Here is a 24,200-nt window from a genome sequence, read left to right as displayed (position 1 = left end):
CCATCGCCCGCGCCACCGTCGCCCCTCGCCGCTGCAACCAGAGCCCCGCCGACGCCCGGCCCGCCGACGCCGCCCCGCCCCGCCGAAAGCATCGCCGGAGGTAGCCGCCGCCGTCGTAATTTTTTTCGGTTTAGTCAAAAAATCGTCCGGTTTAAAAAAAAACCTAGATCTGTTTTTTAGATAGATCGGTTCGGTTTTTTCTCGGTTTAGTTATTTAACGGGCATTCGTCCGTTCATTTGTTTTAAAAAACGATGTTCACCGATTAGGTTCTGTTAAAGAATGTTTGTTTGTTAGTCTGTTCGTGTCGTTTTATTTTCCAGGGTTTTTCTGCGATTATTTTCGATCGCGATTTCTGCACTGATCTTCGATCTAGTATAACTTTTTGCTCGTTTATCCAAATTAGATGAAACCAGCGCCTAAATCTTCGTCTCGAAGCCCTCTTTCTATTTAACCAACTTGAACAAGATTTTGGTACAGTACAAATTGAATTTAGTCCATATTAGTAAACGAATCTTGTTTTGATCATAGTTTGAGTTTCGTTGCTCCGTTTGATTTGACTCTTTTTGCAAACCGGAGTTCTTCAGTTGAACGTTCTGGTTGGATCTTCTTATTTGAGTTTTACCCCTGCTTCTTGCTTGTGTGCTTATGTATGCTATTGTTTGTTTGCAATAGAATTCCCGGAGTGCGAAGCGTGCTACTACGAGTCTCTAGGTTTTGCAAATCATCAGCAAGGCAAGTAACACTTTGATCATATCCCTTTATTACCCAGTTTTTATGCATTAGTTACAATCCTCAAACATTGCATGGTTAGGATCTGAATAACATGTGGGTTTGGAAATTAGATGATGAGGTAGAACCTATTATCTTTTTTTATCAAACCTTTGGGAGTTACTTCTACGTTATGCTCAGGATTGCTATGCTATGCTCGTACACGTGGATTGGGTGAGTGTATCCATGACAGATGTGAGAATTGTTAATTAAAGGTTAACTTAAGGTGGCTACTTAAATACACATCTGGGTGGATTGGTTGCGGGCACCTAGAGAATCCAGTGTTGTCCTAGGATATCCCGGAGTACCCGTGTGATCATCCTACGGTTCGCCACCCAGGCTCAAAGGGATCATAAGATTATTCATGCTAGAAACTTCCGTGTGCAGCCACAAGCTATTATGGGCTCTAGCATAGTTGAGTAGGTTGCATGACCTCTCTTAGTGGTGGGCTAGCAGATGTAGGGGAAAGTAGGTGTAACTGTCCACCCAGAGTAAAGAGTTAATGCTTCTGAAAGACTGTGTCTCAGTCATCCGTTTCTCAAACACCATGTAGTACGAGAAATCCTACGGAGGTGATTGAGTCTTGTGCGGAAAAGTGCGCAAAACTCTGCAGAGTGTACAAACTAATCATGGTTAGCCGTGTCCCCGGTTATGGACATCTTGAGTATCTGGTTCTTGGATTATCATGTTGATCTCATCACTCTAAACTAATTTGTTGGGTTAATGATATTGCTTAATTTGGATTGAGTTGGAGGAACTTCTCAATGTTTAGCAACCACCATGATAGTTAAATAAAATTTATTCCTTTTTTGTAGGAACAAATTGGCTTTATGCAAAACTGCAACCATAGAGCTTTCCACCAGCCATATAAGCATGTAGTGATAGCATTTATTCTGTTCATTACTCTTTCATGTTACACTGCCAGCATATTCGATGTGCTGACCCGTTTCGGGCTGCAACATATCATGTTGCAGACTTTTCAGACGGTGAGTAAGGTGCCATAGGTCGTTGTCGTTCACTCAGCTATGCCGTTGGAGTTGATGGACTCACTTTATCTTCCAAGCCATCCGCTGTTATCTTATTTAGATGGCCTTAAGCCATATTATTGTAATAAGTTCTCTTTTGAGACATTTCGATGTAATAAGTGTGTGATTGAAACTCCGTTATAAATCCTCAAGTACTATGCGTGTCAGCATTACCGATCCAGGGATGACACTGATGCACAAAGACTAGACTGTTTGAGGTCTGTTCTCTACATAACCCTAGGTCATATAAGGCCCATGGGCCCAAGTGGAGGTGATGCAACACCTTTGGACTTGTAGTTTTACTCGGATTCCGCTGCAGCGTCAGATAGTTTCGTCAATATCTAAACACCCCGGGTGAATTTGAAGGTGAATACAATTGGGTTGGAAAGAGCACGAAATGTACTTTCCAACAAAAAAGAATCACCCAATTTGGAGTTCGGATGAAAGAGATATTGACGTTTTGAGTCACGTATGTTTGTGCAGTCCGAATCTAAGTCTAGAACATGAGAGACTTGGACTCTACCTTCTCTTGGCCCAAAGGTGACGTGAGAGGACTTTTTGAGCAGCACCTAAACTTATATTTTTCCTTTATCTTCATATGTGGATTGTACAAATGTCCCATACACCTGCAATTAGACATGGCACACAAGTCTGTGAAGTATTTTTGTCCTGGATAATATAAATAAATTATTGCATAGTTCGTATTAGAAATCACCTCACAAAGATGCATGTATGCAATATTTTTGGTCGTAGCCAAGGTAGTCATGTCCTCATCATCCTCCCCTTCTTGAAAACAAATCCGTCCTCGGCGTTGCTTAATATGAAATGTGGCTAATAAAAGAGATAAGGTGTACATGTTGTATATGTACATGTCATTCATTTTTACTTCCCTTGGTTGTTGCACATATGACACATGTGTAGATGAGTAACTTTCATAGTTCATAAAATATAAAGCCAAAATATTATCACAAGAAGTAGAAGGCATAAAAATATTGCAACTCAGTTTGCACATATAAGGGAAGCTCTTATTCATATCAAAAGATTGACAATGTTCATCATTAAACCATTCCAACATTGATGAATAAACCATACTTGCATCAAATTTACATGCTACGACATGCTTAAATAAAAAACATGCAATAAGTCATTTTACACATAATCATCACCAAGATTAGAGGTCATATAAAAATGATTAAACATAGGTTCTTTTGCATCAACAGTTAATTCAATGGGTGCACTCAAAATTGTTGATATTTTAGCTGTTTGATCACATGAGGCGTTCATGACAGTACCATGATTCTCCAAAATAGGTGGTGTGCTCAAATCAATAGGTAAAGCAACACATGATGTATTCAAGTTAACTAGGCATGCATCATTCTCATATGAAGTTATATTATCAATACCTTTACTTTTACCTTGTCGCAAAGATGTAGCTGATGTAGGTACGAACGATGATAACATACCATTCACTTGAGATGATGTCGCGCTCACAATCTGAGGTGTGGCTGCTCTAGTAGGTGCAATGGTGGAGAAACCAACCGGTGGTGGTGAGCATGAACTAGAATAGTAGTTGTTATAGTCACCCAATGCATTCTCCTATATCTGTCTCTCAAAGGTACAAGAGCGAACATACATACCGGTTATGCAACGAGGAATGTACTGATATCTGGCGTGAATATCATGGTTCAAACCACCAAAAAGATCTATTCATTGTGTCTTCCTCAGATTCTTCTATGTCACAATGATGCATATAAGATTTGAACTCTTGGTATTAAGCATGAACAATGTTGTTGCCATGTTTTAATTGTCCCAATTTGCGAAGCAATTCACGACGATATTAAGTAGGAAATAATTGTTGTCTCATCACAACTTTCAAATCTTTCGAAGTTTTGAGTTGGTTATCAATGTTTTTCTTGCACTGGACACTCCACCAAACAGAAGCAAAACCAGTAAATTCTCCAGTGACAGCTCGTACTATCTCAAGTTCAAAAAAATCATGGTGACTAAAAACTTGTTATACTTAAGCTCCCAAGCTAGATAAATAGCAGGATTAAATTTACCCTCAAATGACGATAAAGAGATAACCTGACCATGTGCTTTCGTGTGTTGTGGCACCTCTTGTGGTGGTGAAGATGTGTCCGTCATCCAAGAACGTTTATCTCAATCTGTCATGATTAGTAGAAACAAAAAACACGGGAATAATGTTCCTATGAACTACTAGGATGTGGTGGTAAAGCGCTCATAGTAAAGCACATGTCAATATCTTACAAGTCCTTACCATGCAACAGGTGGTGACCGGCAACCAGCAGTGTCAAATAACTCCGAAAATTAAGTAAAACGATTGCCAAGGGAATGTATGTATACAAGGTGTAGAAGTATGTGGAGCTTGGAGGGCTTAAATATATGGTAGCAAAAGATTATCAATAATCAATTCAGAGAGGCAATGCTGAATAAACGCTCAGCGACGATACTATGCTAGTCCTAGGGTAGACCATGCTAGAGACACGAGCCTAGAACACTAACAAAATCACGAAGCAACATGTAAACAAGGGAGGAGCACACTCTGAATATCTTTTTTTCTCCTTTTTTAAACATTATTTTTTCACTTTTGCTTTGTCACTTTTTTCTTCCCATTTCCGTCTTTCTTTCTCTCTTTCCAAAACAAACTAGGTAAGATGCAGATTAGATCAAACGAAGATGTGAACGACCTCAAGTATGATTATGACAATGAATGATGGGGAGTACATGGTAGAAATTGATGGATGTGATGGTGGATAGTGAAAGGGATAATGATGCAGCGGCCGTGAATAATGTGAATTGAACTCGAACCTCTAAATGAAGTAGACACCAAGACCACCAACTCGACACGATGATGCAACCGATAATTCAACTATGCAACCAATGAAAAGAAAATTGCAAAGTCTCAGACTGGTTCGGATGTGGCAATCTAACCCTATTTTTTGGCTTTTCCGTGGACAATAGGTATGAAAACAAAAGCGATCTAACTAAGAAAACTAGAAATTCTCACGGAGCAACCTGGAAATCTAATACCACTTGATAGAGGCGAGGATCCCGATCTTGTAGTTTGACTCAGATTCTGCTACAACATTAGATTGTTTGTAAATATCTCAATGCTCCAGAAGAATTTGAAGGCGAATCCAATTGGGATGGAAAGAGCACAAAATATACTTTCCAACAAAAAAAAGAATCACCCAATTCGGAGTCCGGATGAAAGAGATCTTGGCGTTTTGTGTCAGGTATGTCTGTGTAGTCCGAATCTGAGTCCAGAACTGAGAGACTTGCACTCTATCTTCTCTTGGCCCAAAAGTGACGGGGAGGACTTTTTGAACAACACCTAAACCTCTCTTTTTGCCCTATCTTCATATGTGTACTGTACAAATGTCCCATACACATGCAATTAGACATGGCACAAAAGTCTGTGAAGTATTTTTGTCCTGGACAACATAAATAAATTGTTGCATAGTTTGCATTAGAAACCACCTCAGAAATATGCATGTATGCAATACTTTTGGTCGTAGCCAAGGTAGTCATGTCCTCATCACAAACCCACTTAGAACAAGTTGATAAATCTCAATGTGAATTGCTTAATGAAATGAATAATAATATGAATGATCATGCTGTTAAAGTAATGACTAGAGGAGAATGACTCAGGGGAATTTTTATGCTGAAGTTCACCCTAAAAAAATAGCAAAATACTCTCAAAGAATTAATGTTGATGCACCTAGTCCTTCTAAAAGAAAAAGAAAAAGAAAAATGATAGGACTTTGCATACTTCTATTGAACCTGAGGTAGAAAAACCTTCTAAAGATAGTAATGATGTTTCTATTTTCGATGCTGAAACACAATCTGGTAATGAACATTCACCTAGTGATAATCATAATAACAATGATGATGTTCATGTAGATGCCCAAGCAGATAGATAAAGAACTAGATAATGATGTTGAAATAGAACCTGCTGTTGATCTTGATAACCCACCTTCTAAAAATAAACGTTTATGATAAGAGATATTTTGTTGCTAGAAAACATGGTAAAGAAAGGGAACCATGAGTTGAAAAAACCATGCCCTTTCCTCCCAAACCATCTAAGAAAAAGGATGAGGAATAATTTTAATGCTTTACTGAAATGCTTAGGCCCAGTCTTTTTTCGTACTCATCTAATATTTTAAAGACGGCCCCTTATGCTAAATACATGAAAAATATTGTCACTAATAAAAGAGAAATATCTGAAGCTAAAAATCTCCACCATGCTTGCAAACTATTCTTTTAAGGATGGAGTACCTAAGAAATTAGGAGATCCAGGAATACCAACTATACCATGCTCCATTAAAAGAATTTATGTGAAAACTGCTTTGTGTGATTTAGTAACTCGTGTTAATGTTATGCCTTTCTCTTTATACGAAAGACTTTATTTGAATAAACTCACTCCCACTGATATATCATTGCAAATGGCTGACAAATCGACTGTCATACCTATCGGTGTTTGTGAGGGTATGCCCGATATATTGCAAATGTTACTGTCTTAACGGACTTTTTTATACTTGATATGCTTGATGACAACAACATGTCGATTATCCTTGGTAGACCATTTTTGAATACTGCAGGGGATGTTATTGATTGCAACAAAAGCAAGGTCACTTTTCATATCAATGGTAATGAATATACGGTATACTTTCTGAAGAAACATTTTCAAGTAAAATACCAGGTATTCATGTTATTGAAAGACTCCAACAATTACTATTGGAATTTCTCTTATTCCTCTTTATACTGTCAAAAAGAAATATGAAACACTTATAATTGGGGAGATGCACATCCCCATTGAGGAAACATAGTGTTTTACAAATATTCTTCAGTTTCATGCTAATCGAAAATGGTTTGTTAATAAGACTTGATCAACCTTATTAATGGATTATTTTTGACAACCATGTGGTTAGTGAATTTAGTTGGCACAACCTTCCGTAACCACTTTATGTTTTCAGTTATTTTTAGTTAAATGCAATAAAATGCCATGATTATCCTGTTTTCTGAATTATCCGTGTAATAAAAAAGTGCCCAAAAATGAAAGTGCTCAAAATGACCTGAAATTTTTACATGAATTTTACTGAATATTTAAGAATTTTTGGCACTGAAATCATCCCAGTTGAGATGCCCCAGGTGCCCACGAGGAACCAGGGAGCGCCCACCCCTTGGGTGTGCCTAGGTGGCTTGTGGGCCCCATAGGGACCCCCTCAATTATCCCTTCGACACACTTCGTATCTTATCTCTAGCAAAAATTCCTCGTAGCTCTCTTCTCGCGTTGCTCCCAAACATGAGATTTTTGATCTCTTTGCTCGGAGCTTCATTTCCAAAACTTTTTTGGGGGATTGCTACTTGAAATTTGTTCTTACAAAATTGAACCTCTTTAGGAGGAGTTCTTCGAGGAGAAGGTCTTCGAAGGCATCATAGAGTCAGAGCTGGATACGACAGGCTTATGTTGAACCGAGGGCAAGCTCGGCGTGGGATTTTGACAGCAAATCATGTCGGTGGCCGTGCGACGAGTTCATGATAGCCGCAGGTATTAAAGAAGAATTTGATGAATATGTTCATAACACTGAGCTCGCTCCCTTCATCGCAGATAAGTGCATGTAGCACTACAACCTTACCATCTTATTCACTAAAAAGTGTGAGTTTCATTCTTGCACTTCTCGAGTTTTGTTTCACTTGTATGGTCGAGCTTATAGTATGCCTCTAGAAGAATTCTGTGATGCTTGCGAAATTCCATATTGGGGTTCGTTAGATGAACCACCAAAATCTGATTATGAGATGTTTTTGAGTAGCCTCTATTGCAGTGTGGATAGGGGAGACGCACAAGCTAGAATAAAAAGTATACAATTTCCCTCTATCCGTTATTTTGCATTATTTAATGGCAAATGCATCATAGGGAACAAGACCGCAGTGCACTCTGTGCTCCTGATTTTAGCCTCATACATACTGTTGTAACGTGCATTAAACGTTATAATCTTGGGGCTATTGTTGCACGGAGGTTGCAACGCAAATATGATAGTGGTCATTTATATGGAGGAATTTATGCCTCTCGCCTAACTACAAGGCTAGGAGTTTCACCTATGCCCAATGATCCTATATTACCTGACCAATATCTAGACTTTGATGCAATGCAGTGCCACGAGTTTATTAAGAATAAAGCTCAGAACTATAACTATAATTTAATGTTCAATAAAGCACACATTGTATCTGTTATTTTTCCTACACTCGCCCTCTTGGACTTTCAGAGTAAACAAATATATTACATTTATGAGGGCGAGGCATGCGAGTACAGTGCAACAATAGAAGCCACTCGCCAGGCAGAGGAGGAGGCACCAAGAGCATCCACGAGCTACCACTTTGATTATTACCCAGACCAGCAATGGTGATCACCAAGCTAGGCGAAATCTGAAGCTTGGGGGAGTACATATTTCTCACTGACATTACATTCATGTTCACACTTTCCATTCCAGTTGTCGGTGTTCATCGTTTTTTCATTTATGATCCATGTTGGTTTTATTTTTCTCGTTTTCTTCTTGTGTGTTTGAAAAACTTTGAGAAAATCCAAAAACATTTCCTACTTCTTTTTGGTTTTTCTTTTCTAGTTTAATTTATTGTAGTATTAAAAGAAAACCCAAAAATATTCCCCGTTTCTTCTTTTGCTTGTTGGAGGCTTTCCCATGTAAATAGTTTTTCTCGTTTTTTGTTTTTTTCCTTCTTTAATTTTCTTCCTTTAAGAAAAAAACTCAAAAAAATATTTCAGTGTGTTTCTCTGAAATTCTTTTCTTTTGTTGAGTCATTGTGAGGAGAAGACTATGATGAAAATGTTGAGTGGCTCTCATATGCATTTTTGTTGATCTAACAAAGAGCCCATTTTATCTAGTCTTCTCCTTTGAATAAAATGTTTGCGGGTTCCAGCTTAGTCCATGACACTCTTGCACTATTATTATTTTCATATCATTCGGTCGTGCAAGTGAAAGACAATAATGATGATATTTGATGAAGTGGCTGTGGCAAGGAAAAACGGGTATGAACTCAACTTGTTTTTGTTTTTGTAAATATGTTTAACTCAGTATCCATGATTCAGCATATTATGATTAAACATGTTTATGTTGACAATTAGAGATTATAGTTGCTCACGCCATGCTTAAGTAGCTAGGAGTGGATAATGATTTATCTTTGGTGTCAACATGCATTAAAATGATTGTGATGTAGTATGATGATATTGTATCCTCCTCTGAATGTTTCAAGTGGCTTGACTTGGCAATGTTCACGCATGTAGTTGATTCGAAACCAACATAGCCTTAACGATATTTATTTTCATGGTGTTTATATCCTACTCATGCTAGTATTCAATGTTGATTATTCATAATGCATGATTATGACCGTTTTCGCTCTCTAGTTGGTCGCTTCCCAACCTATTTGATAGCCTTCGCCTGCACTAAGCGGGAATACTGCTTGTGCATCAAAATCCTTAAACAAAAGTTATTCCAGATGTGTCCACGATATCTACCTATATGCGGTATTACTCTGCCGTTCCAAGTAAATTTGCATGTGCCACCTCCAAATATTCAAATGAACATCTGTTTTGTGTGCCCGTACCGCTCATGGAGCGACAGGGGCGGTTATTATATTCCATGTTAAGCAGGTTATTCTCATGATGAGTGTTTATTCACTCATCCTTGCATGAGAGGGGCCGGTAATTGGGATGCCCAGTCCAATGTTCAAAATTCAAATAATAATAAAACAAACTCCCCCGAAAAGTTGTTGGTATGGAGGGCACCCAAGGATTCGGCTAGCCACGGCTTGTGTTTGTTGGTGGAGTGGGAGTAAACTTTACTTTTACTGCTTGGGAACCACCCCTAATTTGTTTAGCATGGAAGATATTGAAAACTCTTGGTCGTAACGTTCACAGGAAAGGTATACCTCCCAAAATTATATTTATCTCTATTTAAGCTTCGAGCTAAGCCACATCTACAAATCCCTGCTCCCCTCTACGAAGGGCCTATCCATTTACTTTTATATTATTTTAATTTTATTGTTGAGTCATCACCTTCTCAAACAAGCACCAGTCCTGAGAGCACTATTGTCATTCTCATGCATCATGTATATTTAGTGTTATGTGCATCATGACTGGATCTATTCTACCATAAATTACAATGTTTAGTCGCTGCTTGAACTTTGGAGGTGCTCTGCATTTATGTTGTGGTCACGGAAAGGGCTAGCGAGATACCATTGTTTTCATATTATATCGTGATTATTTTGACAAAGTGTTGTAATTTGAGATATTTATTATTGCTCGCTAGTTGATTATGCCATTGATATGAGTGTATATAGTTTCTAAGAGTTATCATTTGCATGGTTAGTTATAATGCTTGCTGAAAACCTGGGTATTATTTAAGCACACACACACACACAGACAGACACAAGCAAAAGAGTTTGTAAAAGTTTTCTTTATCACTTTCACTTTGTCAACTGAATTGCTCGAGGACAAGCAATGAGTTAAGCTTGGGGGAGTTGATATGTCTCTGTCGTATCTACTTTTCCAAACACTTTTGCACTAGTTTTGGACTCTAATTTGCATGGTTTGAATGAAACTAACCCGGACTGATGTTGTTTTCAGCAGAACTACCATGGTATTTTTTGTGCAGAAATAAAAGTTCTTGGATTTGGACAAAACTTTTTGGAGATTCTTTATGGAATAAATAAAAAAATACCGGAGCCAATATCCACTAGAGGGGGACCACCCAATGCCCAAAAGGCACCAGGGCGCACCATGGTGGCTTTGTGGAGCCTGCGTGGCTCCGCTAACCCTAATATCAAGTCTATAAATTCCTATTTCCCAAGAAAAAAATAAGAGAGGAAGTTTCATCATGTTTTACCATACAGAGCCACTGCCACCTCTTGTTCTTTATCGACAAGTTAGATCTGGAGTCCGTTCGGGGATCTAGAGAGGGGGATCTTCCGTCTTCGTTAACATCAACCATCCTCCATCACCAATTTCATGATGCTCACGGCAGAGAGTGAGTAATTCCTTCGTAGGCTTGCTGGACGGTGATGGGTTGGATGTGATTCATCATGTAATTTAGTTAGTTTTGTTAGGGCTTGATCCCTAGTATCTAGTATGTTCTGAGATTGATGTTGCTATGACTTTGCTATGCTTAATGCTTCTCACTAGGTCCCAAATGCCATGTTTTCAGATATGAATCCTTTATGTTTTCATGAATATATTTGTGTTCTTGCGATCTTACAAGTTGTATGAACCTGCTACGTGTTATGATCCGCATACCCCAAGGTGACAATAATTGGGATTCTTTCCGGTGATTACCGTAGTTTGAGGAGTTCATGTATTCACTATGTGTTAATGCTTTGTTCCGGTTCTCTATTGAAAGGAGGCCTTAATATTCCTTAGTTTCCTTATGGTCCTTGCTGCCACGCGAGGGCAGGACAAGATTTCATGCAAGTTTTTATTATAAGCACGTATGACTATATACGAAATACATGCCTACATTACATTGATGAATTGGAGATAGTTCTGTGCCTCCCTAGGTTATGACTGTTACATGATGAATATTATCCAACGTTATCACCGATCCAATGCCTACGAGCATTTCATGTTTCTTTGCTAAGTTAGTACTGTTGCTACTGCTGTCATAATTGCTACAAAGTTATTTCTTCTATCGTTACTGTTACTGCTACTATTATTGCTATCACCACCAAATTACCATACTACTGTGCTAATCACTCTGCTGCAGATATTTAGTTTCCAAGTGTTGTTGAATTGACAACTAAATAGCTAATACTTGCGAATATTCTTTGGCTCCCCTTGTGTCGAATCAATATTAGGTTGAATACTCTACCCTTGAAAACTATTGTGATCCAATATACTTCTGGGTTATAAACACCTTGGGGGGTAGGGTGCGTCCAGGTGCCTTGTAGTCCACTCGTGGCTCTGATTGCTCTAATGCTTGGCGTATAAATTCTAGAATATTCATAAATCCCAGAGAGAGACCTGTAACAATTCTTCCGCTGCTACAAGACTCTGTTCTGAAGTGATCCCATCCGGAGGCCTCTGATGTACTCTACCGGTGGGGGAAACCATTGGGGAGGCAATCTTAATCTACCTTGGTGCCTCCATGATGATGTGTGAGTAGTTCCCACATGACCTATGAGTCCACTGTGTGTGTGTGTGTGTGTGTGTGTGTCTATGTCTTTTGCTCTCTATTGATCTTCAATACAATGATCGCATCTAAGATCAGTCCGATGTAAACTTTTGCGGTGCGTTTGTTGGGATCCGATGAATAGGATTTATAATCAAACTATTCATTGAAAGTATTTGAATCTCTTTGAAGTTTCTTTTATGTGTAATTTACAGATATGTATGCTTTCCCATCTATAAGTTTTCTTTGGCCAAGTTAATGATTAGATCTTCAGTGGGAGTGGTGCATAGTGGTAGGTTCAGTCTTGCGGTGTCCTTACTCTATGACAAGAGGAGTTGCAAGGCACGTATTGTATTGTTGCTACTAAGGATAAATTACGGGGTTTGAACATATTGCTTTATCTTGTTTTGTCTACATTAGGTCATCTTCCTTAATGCGTTAATCTATTTGTCATGAATGTAATACTTCGAGATGCGTGCTAGATAGAGGTCTTGGGCTGGAGTAATAGTAGTAGACGTCAGTAAATATAACAGTCTACTTGTCACAAATGTAATGCCTATATAATAATTATGCCATGGATGATCATCATAACTATGCTCTTTTCTGTCAAATGCCCAACATTAATTTGTTTACCCACTGATGCTATTTATGAGAGAGATGCCTCTAGTGAATCCTACGGCCACCGGGTCCATTGATACATTGAAAGTATCGAGATGGACCTAGAGGGGGGGGGGCTGAATAGGTACAAATACAAATTTTAATTCTTACTTAGCTATTTTAGGTTATAATGCAGAATATGAAGGTGAGCCTAACAATTGCAAAGATGATACATAGAGCTAAGCAAGGTGACCAAGTATTGCAAGAATATGAATAAGCAAGCACAATATGGAACTAGTAAAGATAATGAGACAAGTAACCACAAGTAGGGACCTAGGGTTAGGAATAACCGCAACTCTGACAGACAAGGATGTCTGTTGATGTTCACTTCCTTGGAGGGAAGCTGCGTCACCATTTAGGGAGGTTGATGTTACCACAAAGGCACACCAACGCCATGAAGGCTCACCCTATTCTCTCTTTGAGATATCACCATGAAGGCTATTCTCAACCACTAGTGGTAGACCTTGGGGTGGTCTCTGTCGGTGTCGAAACCGGCGGATCTCGGGTAGGGGGTCCCGATCTGTGCGTCTAAGGCTAATGGTAACAGGAGGCAGGGGACACGATGTTTTACCCAGGTTCGGGCCCTCTCGATGGAGGTAATACCCTACTTCCTGCTTGATTGATCTTGATGATATGAGTATTACAAGAGTTGATCTACCACGAGATCATAGAGGCTAAACCCTAGGAGCTAGCCTATGATTATGATTCCCCTTCTACGGACTAAACCCTCCGGTTTATATAGACACCAGAGGGGGCTTAGGGTTATACAGAGTCGGTTACAAAGAAGGAGATCTAACATCCGGATCGTCAAGCTTTTCTTCCATGCAAAGGAGAGTCCCATCCGGACACGGGACGAAGTCTTGAGTCTCGTATCTTCATGGTCCAACAGTCCGGCCGGAGTATATAGTCCGGCTGTCCGGATACCCCCTTATCCAGGACTCCCTCAGTAGCCCCTGAACCAGGCTTTAATGACGATGAATCTGGCACGCAGATTGTCTTCGGCATTGCAAGGCGGGTTCCATCTCCGAATACTCCAAAGTAGATTAAGGATCGTGTCCAGCTCTGTAAGATAATTTTTGCACACCACCGTAGAGAGCATAACACTTTGCAAATCTAATCTGCCGACGTTATTTATGGTGTGCCCTTACGCCGCGGCCCGGCTTAATATGAACCAGTTTTTCTCGGCCTGCCTCGACACGCATTGCACGGCGGTTTTATTAGCATGCCTCATCGAAGCAGAGATCATGTTCCCCTTATTGCGGGATTCCCATCAATACGGGCGCGGGCAACCCCACTACGCCTATTGGTATGACTCCGTGTTTTTAGGCAAGTCCTAGACGGTCACGCTCGGGACACTTGATATTCACCGCCTTTATAGAGGGGCCAAGGCCTATGCCTCTTTCCTACCATGCTTGCGCCTTTCCGCATCTCGAGTTCCAACACCCGAAGCCCAAGCTTAGGCACTTCAGATCTTCAATCATGTCCGGATCCAACCTTCCAGGCCGGTGGTGACAGAGGAGGACATTGCGAAGCTTAGGGAGGTCAGATATCTGACCGCCGACATCAAGCACAGGCTTCCTGCTCCAGGGCAGGTCATCCCTACTCCCGAGCCCGACGAGAGTGTCGTATTTGTTTCTCACTTCCTCCGTGGCTTAGGCTTCACCCTCGATCCCTTTGTGAGGGGGCTCATGTTCTATTATGGGCTAGATTTTCATGATCTAGCCCTGGACTCCATCCTTCACATCTCGTCGTTTATGGCTCAAGACCTTCAATGTAAAGCCGAAGGTGATCGAGGGGCGACACGCGGAGTGCGGAGGTGCTGCAATAAGCAGAAATGCCGGTGCCCCATGGCCAGAGGGCTTCTTCCCGGAGGTGGCCGATCTATGGCAGCGGAGGTGGTTCTATGTCACGGCTCCCAGAGGCACAAAGTGGGTGGCTGCCCCCGACTTCCGCTCGGGCCCTCAGCCTCAACTGGTGTCGTGGGCCAACGTGCGACTGGATTGGGGGCCTGCTAATGACGTACCGACATTGCAGAGCCGCATTCGGGAGCTTCTTGAGAGGGACATTAGTCTTGTCAGCGTAATTCATGTAATGCTAGTCCGACGGATCTTGCCGTGCAAACATCAGCCTCTCCGGATGTGGGAGTTCAACCCGGAGGGTCCGCGAACTATTCAGCACTTCTTCGGCATGACGCTCGAAGGGATGTGTAAGTTATTCTTCGGACCACAAGTAAAGTGTCCAGACACCACTCAGGATGCGGGCCTGAGCTGCAACCGCCCCGATACCCAAGTAAGTAACCTAGAAACCGAACACTTTGTTTTTATTCATCACAACATTATTCTGAAAACCATCTGCGACCAGGATTGGCTCAGCAGGGTGGAGAGAATCAGGTGTCTGGCACCACTTCCCGAAGGCTCGCCTAGTCCTGCAATAGCCAGGATACTTAGACCTGTGCTAAGTCAAGTGCCCTCGGGGAAAGACGAAGGGAAGAACAAAGAAGTAGAGCTTCATGCATTGCACATCCAAACCGGGTGAAATACTATTTCCATGAAGGAGGATAGTTGGGAAGGGGAATCTAAGGCCTCCTCCCCTTGCGGGAAGAAGAGGGATTCCTCCGAAGACTTGGAGATGGAGGTGCCTAGACAAGGGAAGAAAACTTCACCAGGGGGCCCTGCCCCAGAGGGCATCCTCACCGCGCCATGCCTGCAAACAGGCCAGCCCTCCATCGAGCTATAAGTTAATTGTAAATACAAAGCTACTGCTTCCTCCTCTGAGAACAATTAACCAGGATCCATTCTTTGCAGTCTGGCTTTTAGCTCTTCTCGACAGAGTTTGTCATCGGGGGATCTCCTTCCGGAGATGATGGAGAGTGAAACCCCACCTGCCTCTCCGCCTCATGGGGCGGGCAACCCCGAGGTGTCGTCATGGAGGAGTCCAGATTCGCCGAGGCCAGAAGCTAATACTTCGGCCGCCCTGAGCCCGGAGCGTTCGACTCCCATGGGGGGCAATAAGAAGGGTCCAACACAGTCTGGCGACCGACCGGACACGCTGACGGGCCTTCTGGAGCAAGCTGCTCTTTCGGAGGATCATCGTTCGTTAATGGGCACGGTGCTCGAGAAGATTTCATCCGCCAGAAGCGGGTTGAATGAAGCTTTTACGAGCCTGCTCAAAGGCTTTGAGGTACATAATGAAATACATAATTTTTTGGTTGTAGCGCACGCGCTTGGTGTGCTCTGTATAGATAGTAGCCCCTGAGACTCTGGTTGCCAGCCATAGGCGGCAAAGGAGGATCACACTTTTAAGTAATGATCACACTGCATTCATGCGCAGGTGGCGAAGCATCCGGCGGCAGACCGGACTGCTGAAGTTGCCGAACTGAGGCGACAGATTGAAGTTGTGGACGCCGACATTACGCTTGTGAACGAGCGGCTTGACAAGTCACAGAGTATGTGCTTTGTTTTCCTTATTTTTATAGGAAATATTATGAGGAGCATAATGTTAATGTGATATGCTTCGACTGCATGCGGAGCTGCTGCCGTGGAGGCCCTGAGGGCGAAGCTTGCCCTAGCCAAGGAACAAGCCCGGGCTAGCAATGCGACTTCCCTAAAGGCGGCCGAAGATTTGAGAGCCGAACAGGCTGCTCATCACCGAAGTGAAGATAAAATAGCCGAGATGGCTATGGAGCTGAAAAACACCGCCGGCCGGTATGAGCTCCTTGAAAAGGAGAATCAGTCTAAGTCGGCTGACCTGAAGAAGGCCCTTGATGTGGCCAAGGAGACGCATTCCGAAATTAGGAATGCGCAGGAGGTGCTTCGACAGGCCGGAGAATTCATGGCTGGAAGCCCCTATGTGTTGCGGATGAAGTTCTTAGATCCAAAGTACGCTCCTCTGGATTGGCACTAGAGTGCTGCAGATGCGTATGCGGATCTGGCAAAAAGTACGGCTGATGCGACCAAGTTTTTCAAGGATCAAAAAGATAGTGAAGTAGAAAGGCTGTTCTGGTCGCAATTCAGTGCTCCAACGCGCCCGTTGCCATTGAGTGAAAGGATGGCCGCTGTGGCCGAGCTCCATAGGTTGTCCGGTCTTGCAATGAGGTCTGTAATAGACCATCTATGGCCGAAGGGGCCAAAGCCGGACAATTATTTTGGTTTAGTGCAACAATTCCTTGGCGCCGTATCACGAATCGATGCCATGAAGAGGTCGGCGTGCATAGAGGGTGCACGGATGGCTCTTGCCCGTGTTAAAACATATTGGGCAGATATGGAGGCTACCATCATTGCAACCCAGAATCCGGCGGGAAGCCAGGATCCAGCCGGGCACTACTTGGAGCAGGTAACAGAAGGTGCTCGTTTAATAGAGGCTCAGTGCTCGAAGAGTGTCATGTTCGAGTGACAAATCATTCCGTTGTAAGAACAATTGTATTTTTATTATAGAGGCTATGTTTATACTTTCGCCCGAAAATGTTATTGTGCCTCCTGTGCGGCCGTTTGATGTATATATAACCTGAAAGTTAGCAGTCATTGGCTTCAGCCCCCATGCATACAATGCGGGGGTGTTCGCAAAAATATGCGTAATCACACTTGATCCAACGTCTTGGTCCATTAAGGAGGTGATCGCATGTCGAACTAGGCAACCGGACTATATAGCTTTAACACTTTCACTTAGCCATAGGAGTTTGACGGTGGGGCTACTATGTAGCCCCTGATACCTTCGCGTGTATCCGGATACGGGCGCGTGTGTACATGACCGGGAAACGGCCCTTCGTTAATGAGGAGTAATCCTAAAGATTCCGATGAGTCCTCGAGTGGTTGACCAGTCTCTCGCTACATCAAGACAGTCAGTTTTCGGCTTTCTCTACTGAGGTTCTCATCCAGAATAACCAGGGCACAATCGCAGTAGTTCTCCTTTGGCCGGCTTAGCCGATAGAAGCGGAATGTAAGGCAGCAAACCCAGGAGCCGGGAAAACCTAACATTTTACCAAAGACATGATTCGGAGCTGACGCATATAAGGCCAAACTCGCGACGCCGAACACTCCCGAGGGTATTCGGACTTTATAACATATACCAGACCGAGTAGCGCCCTCGAGTATGAACCCTGTATTTCTATGTACGTGCGGTAGTATGTCGTGGCGAAATGCCAATCACGCCAGTATGCCCTATGGGTGTATTGAATACCCATGGGATGTCAAGCAATAAGAGACAATAAAGAAGGTTTACACAGGGGCTTAATCTAAAGAGAAACCTTTGAGCGGGGCCCTGCTGCACGTCTGCGCTTTTGTCTCCGTTGTGCCGTGTCCTGGTGGGGTGTCGCTCGAATGGTGTGTGTAAAGAGGAAAACTCATGTAAAAGAGTATGTCGTAAGTGTGCAAAGAGTTGATTATTATCAATGGATAGTAGAGGTGTAAGACATTGGCCTGTTAGTAAGGTCAAGCAAAAAGGTGGGCTTTATTGCATGTTTGCAGCCCCTGATGACCTCTATGGGATTACATGTATAGCACCCAGCTCAGGTTTATCTGGGCTGTTACCGAGGGTGGTGCGCCGGACTCATCTAACCGTGTCCGTGGTTTTAACGACCGATCATGCGTTCTGATAGGAGAGGCCGCTTAGTGTCCGGCTGCTAGAGCCACCGCACATAAGGAACACTCCGTATTTCCGCTGATGGTGATGACGCCACGTGGACCGGGCATCTTGAATTTAAGGTAGGCGTAGTGCGGTACTACGTTGAAGCGAGCGAAGGCCATTCTTCCAAGCAATGGATGATAACCACTTCAGATGGGAGCGATGGTGAAGAGTAATTCTTCGCTTCTGAAGTTGTCTGGAGAACCGAATGTCACCTCTAATATGAGGGGGCCCCTGCAGCAGGCCTCAACGCCTGGTATCACCCCTTTAAATGTGGTGTTACTTTGGCTGATTCTGGATGGGTCTATCCCCATCTTGCGGATGGTGTCCTGATATACTAGATTGAGACTACTGCCGCCGTCCATGAGGACACGAGTGAGATGGTATCCACCGATTATTGGGTCAACCACCAAGGCAGCCGATCCTCTGTGCCGGATACTAGTCGGGTAGTCCCTGTGATCAAAGGTGATCGGGCAGGTCGACCAGGGGTTGAGTTTGGGGGCGACGGGCTCTACGACATATGCGTCCCTGAGCGCGTGTTTGCGCATTCTCTTTGGTATGCGAGTCACATAGATCATGTTTACTGTTTTTACCTCTGGGGGGAATTTTTTCTGTCCCCCAGTGTTCGGCTGGCGAGGCTCATCCTCATCTTCACTTGGTGTTGCCCTTCCCTTGTGTTCGGCATTTAACTTGCCAGCCTGCTTAAAGACCCAGCATTCTCTGTGAGTGTGGTTCGCAGGTTTTTTGGGTGTGCCATGAATTTGGCACAATCTGTCCAGGACTTTTTTCAGGCCAGACGGTCCCTCTTTGCTACCTTTAAATGGTTTCTTTTGTTGACTGGGTCGAGAGCTCCTGAATCTGGTGTTGACCGCCGTGTTGTCCAAACTTTCTTCGTTGTTTCGACGCTTGTTTTTATTGCGCCGTGGCTTCCCGTTGCCATCCCTAATTTCGGATGTGCCCGGGTCGCTGGTGCCTCTACGGGCTAACCAGCTGTCTTCACCCGCGCAAAAGCGGGTCATAAGGCTCATTGAGGCTGCCATCGTCCTCAGCTTTTCTTGGTCGAGGTGTCTGGCGAGCCACTCGTCTTGGATACTGTGCTTGAAAGCCGCTAGGGCTTCGGCATCCGGATAATCGACAATTTGGTTCTTCTTAGTGAGAAATCTGTTCCAAAGCTTACGGACGGACTCTCCGGGCTGTTGAATTATGTGACTTAAATCGTCAGCGTCCAGAGGTCGGACATAGGTCCCTTGAAAATTGGCCCTGAAAGCGTCCTCAAGTTCATCCCAACTTCCGATTTAATGTTCGGGGAGGCTTTTCAACCAGTGTCGAGCTGGTCCCTTCAACTTGAGGGGAAGGTATTTGATGGCGTGGAAGTCGTCCCCACGAGCCATGTGGATATGAAGGATAAAATCCTCAATCCAGACCCCGAGGTCTGTCGTTCCGTCATATGCCTCTATGTTCATGGGTTTGAATCCCTGTGGAAATTCGTGATCCAGTACCTCTTCGGTGAAGCAAAGAGGGTGCGCAGCCCCGCTGTATCTGGACATGTTGTGGCATGCTGTCGACTGTTGTTGTGTCCGGTGTTGATTCCGAACTGGTATTCGATCAGTCTGATTGTTTTGGTGACCATAATCCTGCGCTGGAGCATGCCCTCTAGATCGATAGATGGACCTGGTCGCGCTGGCCTTTTTGTCCAGGAGCTCACATAAATCGTGGGTGGTGTCAGCAGCTGCTCTATCGCGGTCATGAAGTGGATTGTCCGGCCTACTCGCCGTATTGTTCTTTGGTGGAATAGCCTCATCATCGAATTCTGGTAGCAGCTTGCGCTTTGGGTAGCTCTTTGTGTGGCGATCGTCGCCATATTTTTCTTTGCTGTCTAGCACTTTATTCCATTTGCGGTTGAGCATTTCCTGCGCGGCCTTAAGCCTTTGCTTCTACTTCTTTAGGCTTCTAGCAGTGGCCATAATCCTTCTGTGGAGCTTATCTCATTCCATACGTTTTTCCGAGATGATGAATGCATCGTCGTCCGGACTGTGCTCTTCTCCTGAGGCAGGTTGATGAGTTCGGCCCTCGGGATTGCTGTGATCGGGCGTCTGATCCGGGCTATGTTCGGCGTGACCTGGCTCATCCTGCTCCATCGCTGGGTCCATATGGTCGTTGTTGCCTTTGGAGTTGACTGGGGTGTCGATTTTTCAAGCGCTGTTATCGCTATTTTTACTGTGGCTGGACTTAGAGCGGCATCTGCGCCATTGTTTTGGCTTTTGTCCGGGGGTTTTATCCTTCGTTGTGTCCTTTTTGTCGCCACTGTCCTTCTTAGGCATGTCCACCATGTATATATCATAAGATGAGGTGGCAGTCCAGTGCCCCGTGGGCGGTGGTTCCAAATCGTCCCCTGCGCCGACGTCCATACCGTCAGTGTCGTCGGAGTCGAAGTCAAGCATGTCTTGTACATCATCGGCAGTGGCTATGAAGTGGGTGGTGGGTGGGCAACGAATTTCTTCGTCGCCTGATTCCCACTCGAGCCGGACATAGTTCGGCCAAGAGTCTCCTGACAAAGAGAGAGACCTTAATGAGTTCAGCATGTCGCCAAAGAGCGAGTGCTGGAAGATATCCGCAGTGGTGAACTCCATTACCGGAGCCCAACCAGATTCGGTGGGCTCGGGGGTGCGCGGTCTGGAACCTATAGCCGGACACAAGTCCGGGGGTCTAGTGACACAGACTTCCTTGGGGGTGGAGTCCGCGTTCGGCTCTACCGCCGATGAATATGCGGCCTCCAGGGCAGGGTCCATCCTCCCATCCTCGGACGATGCAATCTGCCCCGGATTTAGGTCCAGAGCTATTGCTGGTGCGATATCCCAAATACTGTCTAACAGCAGGTCTAAGCCATGCTCGTCGTGACTGTTCGGCACTCCTGGCGTAGGCCCGAATCCGTCGAAGATTAAGTCTGCGCGGATATCGGCCGTGTAATTAGAGTTTCCGAACCTGACCTGATGGCCAGGGGCGTAGCTGTCGATCTACTCCAGATGGCCAAGCGAATTGGCCCGCAGTGCGAAGCCGCCGAACACGAAGATCTGTCAGGGAGGAAAGTCTCACCCTGGACCGCGTTGTTGTTGATGATTGAAGGAGCCATCGAGCCTTGCAGCAACGATACAGAGGAACTCTCAATGAAAGCACCAATGTCGGTGTCGAAACCGTCGGATCTCGGGTAGGGGGTCCCGATCTGTGCGTCTAAGGCTAATGGTAACAGGAGGCAGGGGACACGATGTTTTTCCCAGGTTCGGGCCCTCTCGATGGTGGTAATACCCTACTTCCTGCTTGATTGATCTTGATGATATGAGTATTACAAGAGTTGATCTACCACGAGATCGTAGAGGCTAAACCCTAGGAGCTAGCCTATGATTATGATTCCCCTTCTATGGACTAAACCCTCCAGTTTATATAGACACCGGAGGGGGCTTAGGGTTATACAGAGTCGGTTACAAAGAAGGAGATCTAACATCTGGATCGTCAAGCTTGTCTTCCATGCAAAGGAGAGTCCCATCCGGACACGGGACGAAGTCTTGAGTCTTGTATCTTCATGGTCCAACAGTCCAGCCGGAGTATATAGTCCGGCTATCCGGATACCCCCTTATCCAGGACTCCCTCAGTCTCCAAACCCTCACAAACTTTCCAGGGGTAATCACAATGGTTTGACTCCTCACCGAAGAACTCCTACCGCCTAGGAGTCTCCAACCTCCAAGAGTAACAAGATCAAGGGAGCCACTCAAAACTTGCTCAAATCATGAATTCCTTTGGTTGAGAGGAGAGAGAGAGAGAGAGAGAGAGAGAGAGAGAGAGAGAGAGAGAGAGAGATGATCTATCTTTTGATTGGAACAACACTGAAAAATCCTCACAAATGCACCCGGGATGTAGGATTTGGTGAAAGCAAGAGAGAGTGAGCGAGAAAGGTGTTCTTGGAATCTTTTCACTGTATTGGACAACCCTCACTCGAGGTGGGAGAAGGATATTTATAGTCATAGTGTAGAAGTGGCCATTGGAGGTCACTTAAGCTGCACAGACTCAAGACGTTCGACAGGGGTACTAGACATCCAGTCAGGAAAGACAAACCCGACGTTCGACAGGTGTCTGTCCTCCAGCCATCAGAGAGTGGAGTGGTCCAGTGGAGCCGCAGAGAGGACAGGAGCACAGGAGGCGGGCGACCAAAGAGTGTCAGCCGTCCGGTGCACGGTTGTCCGAGGAGGACGGAAATCCGTTACTTTCGGTTCTGTGAAGTGGTACCGGATGACCAGACACCCACGGACATCCGAAATCCGGTCGTCTGGAAGTGCCAAAAATCTGAGATTTTCTTTCTGTAAAGTGGCACCGGACATCAGAAGAATACTAGACATCCGGAGGACTGTGATGCGTCGGTCGTCCGGAAACCTTCGGACGTACGGACAAGGCAGAGGCCAAACACCACAACCAAGGTTAGAACTCCTCGAAGAGATTTTCCTAGATTTTGAGCAAGTCATTTGCGAGAACCAGTGATCCCCTCTTAATACTAAGGGACTCCTATACTCAAAAAGAAAACCGAGAAGGAGCTGTAGCTTTGTTTCTTGATCCTCCATACTTTGAGTATCTTGATTTTGTCAGTCATCATCCACACTTAATCTTTTGGGAACTAACTTGAGATGCCCTTGGCAAAGATGATTAGTTCCCTATATGTATGTTGTCAACAATATCAAAATATGATTAAGGGCATGATTGCACTTTCAATCCCCCCCTTTTTGTTAGTTGATGACAACATACATATAGCTACCAAAATAAATAGACTTTTGAAGCTTATGATAGATTTGTTACAGAGTTCCCCCTTATTGTATGCATAGTGAAACCGAATATGGGCATGAGCTGACCTTTATTTGATAAAGAGTGGAATACGTAAAACATTTTAGAGCTCAATATCTCAACATACAGATAATTCATGATAGATCTCAATATACATAGATAGCATAACAGTTTGAAAACATATAACATAACATAGCGGTTCAACGAGCTCAACATAACATAGTGGTTCACCATACAATCAACATACTCAACATACATAAATAGCATATTGGTTAACAAATCGAATACTATGATAATCCCCCCTTCGCATCAAGTAACCCGAAGGGGAAGGCACTGAGATAGCATCCACGCAATCAGAGATCATCACTGTTACCGTCATCACCATGGCTGTCACAGCCTCCTGCCTCGTCAAAGAAATCAACCCATTCAGGACCAGAAGGGAAAACCAAGTCGAAAGGAGCAGCCTCCGGAAGATGCTCATCCTCACTCACATCAGTGGCTCCATAGTCTCTCAGACAAACCTTCAATGCATTCTTAGAGGAGAGCTTCTATCCTCTTCTTCTTCGTCCAATCACTATTTTTCCTGAACATTACTTCAAACAGTTCCTATGTGTTCATCGGTGGCACCGGTGATGAGCGAGTTGGCCGCCACTCCGCCGGACGGGTCGGACGCCACGGTGGCCTCCGCACGGGTTGGTTGGCTGGCCTGAGTGTGGCACACGCGCGAGTAAGCTGCCGCGCTGGCCTTTGCTTGAGTCGGATGGCTGGCCTTAGCGCGGCGCGCACGAGCAAGCCACCGCACTGCCGTGCCAACCTACCTAGCTAACCTTGCAGACAAGCAACTGGATGCATCCAGCAGCGTGTGTACTAGCTTGGCTAGCTAGCAGCCGCGAGGGCTGGACGGAGCTGGCATCCGGGCTGCCGTAAGATGGGTTCCGCTCGGCCGGCACTTTTGACCTAGCCTTCTGCCAGCGGTGATAGCTGCGTCCCATGGGTCGGAGGTAGGATGTTACTCGGGGATTTTTGTCCAGACTGACATGTAGGTCCCACAAGTCATAACGCTAACTTGTGGTCAAATAGACGACATTTACTTAAGGGGCGACATTG

This window comes from Triticum dicoccoides, chromosome 3B (assembly GCF_002162155.2).
Source record: "Triticum dicoccoides isolate Atlit2015 ecotype Zavitan chromosome 3B, WEW_v2.0, whole genome shotgun sequence".
Lineage (NCBI taxonomy): Eukaryota > Viridiplantae > Streptophyta > Magnoliopsida > Poales > Poaceae > Triticum > Triticum dicoccoides.
Note: the sequence above shows the minus strand (reverse complement) of the source record.